This window comes from Lutra lutra, chromosome 1 (assembly GCF_902655055.1).
Source record: "Lutra lutra chromosome 1, mLutLut1.2, whole genome shotgun sequence".
Taxonomy (NCBI): domain Eukaryota; kingdom Metazoa; phylum Chordata; class Mammalia; order Carnivora; family Mustelidae; genus Lutra; species Lutra lutra.
This window is the reverse complement of record NC_062278.1, coordinates 183,526,998-183,531,036: the sequence shown is the minus strand read 5'-3', so window position 1 is coordinate 183,531,036 and position 4,039 is coordinate 183,526,998.

Sequence of the window (4,039 nt, the reverse complement as noted above, 5' to 3'; positions counted from 1 at the left end):
AGCAGGCCTGCATTCTTTTTTGGAGACTTTGGGATGATGAATCTCTTCCAAGCTCATTCGTGTTTTGGTTGAACTCAGTTCCTTACAGATGTAGGGTTGAGGTCCCTGTTTCCTTACTGGCTGTCACCTGGGTGCTGGTCTTTGCTCCTAGAGGCTGCCCACATTCATTCTCATGCTTTAGACATTGCCCACCACCCTCCATCAGTGCTGGAGTTCCTTCCAACACTTGCACTCGCTCCAACTTCTACTTCTGCAAAATCTCTCCTACCTCTGGCCAGAGAAAGTTCTCTGCTTTCAAGGGGTCATGTGGTTAGACTGGACCCATCTGGATCATCCAGAACAATGTATTTTAAAGTTTGTAATTTTTTTTTTAAGAGAGAGAGGGAGAACATGAGCAGAGGGAAGGGTAGGGGCAGAGGAAGAACTAAAGGAAGAAGCAGAGTTCTTGCTGAGTGGGGAGCCCAATGTGGGACTCGGTCCCACGATCCTGAGATCATGACCTGAGCCGAAGTCAGACTTAACCAACTGAGCCACCCATGTGCCCCTAAAGTTTGTAATATTAATTGCATTTCTAGTCCCCTTTGCCATGGTACATACCATATTCACACATTCCAGGGACATTTTAGGGGACCCATTATTTGGCTTACCAAAGTATACATACAATTTTATATCCTGAAAAACAGGATTGTAGTCAGTTCCCTGGTGAGTCTGCATTGCAATCTAACTGAGCAAAATGCATTTGATGGTGCATAGTTAGTTCTTGCTGCATAGCAAATTGCTCCAAAAGTTAGCAGCTTAAAACAATGAATTGTCATTATGTCACAACTTCAGTGTGTCAGAATTCAGATGCAGCTCAGCTGAGTGCCCCTATTCCAAAGTCGCTCGTGAAGCTGTTTACAAGGGCTACAGTTCATCTGAAGTTTCAGCTGGGGCGGGGGGAGGTGGGGGCGGTTAAGCATGCACTTCCAAGTTTATTCGTATGTTGGCAGGCCTCAGAAGAGTTCCCTGAGGTGTTACTGGCAGGCCTCTGCTCCTCACCTCATGGGTCTCTCCTGACCCATAACTCTCTGCCTGAGTGTCCTCCCAACATGACAGCTGGGCATCTGAAAGACAGTGTGGGCTGGAGGCAACTGGGAGAGGGTATATCAAGAGAAAACAAGGGGCGCCTGGGTGGCTCAGTGGGTTAAGCCACTGCCTTTGGCTCAGGTTATGATCTCAGGGTCCTGGGATCGAGTCCCGCATCGGGCTCTCTACTCAGCAGGAAGCCTGCTTCCCTCTCTCTCTGCCTGCCTCTCTGTCTACTCGTGATCTCTCTCTATCAAATAAATAAATTTTTTAAAAAGAGAGAGAAAACAAGAGCCTCCAATGGAAGCCACAAATTTTATTTTATTAATTAATTAATTAATTTATTTATTTATTGAAAGAGAGAAAGAGCACATGCCTGCCATGGGGGCTGGGGAGAAGAGGGCCAGAGGGAGAGGGAGACAGAGAACCTTAAGCAGGCTCTGTACCCAGTGCAGAGCCCAATGTGGGGTTCAATCTCACGACCCCAACATCATGATCTGAATGGAAATCAAAAGTCAGATGCTTAACCGACTGAGCCACCCAGGTACCCCCACAATTGTTTTTTAACCATCTGAACCATTTTAAAGTGAGCAGTTGTGTAGTGCTAAATATAGTCACATTGTGCATCAGATCCCTGGAACTTTTCTGTCTTGGAAAACTGGCACTCTGCACTCATTGAATAACTTCCCATTCCCCTCCACCCCTGGGAACCAGCATTCTACTCTCTGTCTCTATGAATTTAACTACTCTATGTGCCTCACATAAGTGGAACCATACAGTATTTGTCTTTTGGTGACCGGGATATTTCACTAAGTATAATGTTTTCCAGTTCATCCATGTTATTGCATGTAAAAGGATTTCCTTCCTTTTCAAGGCCCCCAAAATACCTTGTCATATGCATTATACCACACTTTCTTTATTAATTCATCTGTCAGTGGGCATTTGAGTTGCTTCCACCCCTTAGCTTTTGTGAATAGTGCTGCAGTGAACACAGCTATGCATGTATCTCTTTAAGATTCTGCTTCCAATTCTTTTGGGTATATACTCAAAGGTAGGATTGTTGGGGTGCCTGAGTGGCTCTGTGGGCTAAGCCTCTGTCTTCAGCTCAGGTCACGATCTCAGGGTCCTGGGATCAAACCCCACATTGGGCTCTCTGCTTAGCAGGAGCCTGCTTCCCCCACCCCACCCCCTGCCGTCTGCCTCTCTGCCTACTTGTGATCTCTCTCTTTGTCAAATAAATAAATAAAATCTTAAAAAAAAAAAAGCAGGATTGTTGGATCAGATGGTATTTCTATTTTTAATATGTGAGGACCCTCCATACTGTTTTCCATAGCAGCTGCACCACTTTACATTCCCAACAACAGTGCAGATGTGTTCTGATTTCTCCACATCATCACCAAGGTGATACCTTTCATTGTTTTATTTTGTTTTGTTTTGATTTTTATAGTGGCCATCCTGCTGGGTGTGGGGTGATATCTCACTGTGGTTTTTGTTGTTGTTGTTTTTTTTAAGATTTTATTCATTTGACAGACAGAGACCACAAGTAGGCAGAGAGGCAGGCAGAGAGAGGAGAGGGGAAGCAGGCTCCCCGCCAAGCAGAGAGCCCGATGCGGGGCTCGATCCCAGGATCCTGGGATCATGACCTGAGCTGAACGCAGAGGCTTTAACCCACTGAGCCACCCAGGCACCCCTCACTGTGGTTTTGATTTGCATTTCTCTACTGACATTGAGTGTCTTTTCATATGCTATTGGCCGTATGTATATATTCTTTGGATGGAAGCCACAGTCTTTCAAAAACCTAATATTGAAAGTAATAGTCATCACTTTTGTTGTATTCTATTCATTAGAAGTGAGTCAACAAGCCCAGTCCACACCTGAGGGGAGCAGAATACTAGGAGGCAGCATCCTGGAGTCCATCTTAGAGGCTGCCAACCACAGAGCATCAAGCATCCAAGCAGAAGGACGACTCTGGCCATCAGTGTTCCAAGGAGCTTCTCCTAAACTTCCCTTATGATAAGTATCACTTGGGGGCATTTATTAAAATCAGATTCTTTGGTTGTTCCCCAGAGGTGCTAACTCAGTGGATCTTGGATACAGCTTGGGAATCTGCTTTTTTAAACTGCCCAGTTTGGTTTTTGTTTGGTTCGTTGGTTTTTGTATTTTTTTAAAGACTGTTTTTTTGTTTTTATGGAGTGCTTGGGTGGCTCAGTGGGTTAAAGCCTCCGCCTTCGGCTCAGGTCATGATCTCAGGGTACTAGAGCCCCGGATTGGGCTCTCTGCTCAGTGGGAGCCTGCTTCCCTTCCTCTCTCTCTGCCTGCCTCTCTGCCTACTTGTGATCTCTGTCTTTCAAATAAACTCTTTAAAAAAAAAAAAATCTTTTTTTTTTTTTTCAAGTAATCTCTACACTCAACGTGGGGCTTGAACTCACCACCCTGAGATTGAGAGTCGTGTGCTCTATTGACTGAGCCTGCCAGGTGCCCCTGTTTCTCAAAGATATAATTCACATGCCATAAAATTCACCCTTTTAAAGTATACAATTCAATGATTTTTAACGTCTACAAAGGTATACAATTATCACCAGTCTCTGAGAACATTTCATCACCCTTAAAGAAACCCCTGTCCATTAGCGTTCACTCTGCTTTCCTCTCTCCCACCAAACCCCCAGAAAACACTGATCAACTTCCTGTCTCTATGGGTATGCCTACTCTGGACATTTCACATTAATGGAATTGTACATGAGGTGACCTTTTGTATCTGACTTCTTTCACTTAGTAAAATGTTTTCAAGGCTCATCCATGTTGTAGCATGTTCTCCATCCTTCTTTTGATGGCTGAGGATTATTGCATTTTACAGCTGCATCACATTTTATCCACCCATTTGTTGATAGACTCAGGAGATTCTTATCATAAAGGAAGCCTGAGAAAAGCTGCACACTTAAGTTTTACAGGGAGATTAAAAGCAGTTTAGATGCCT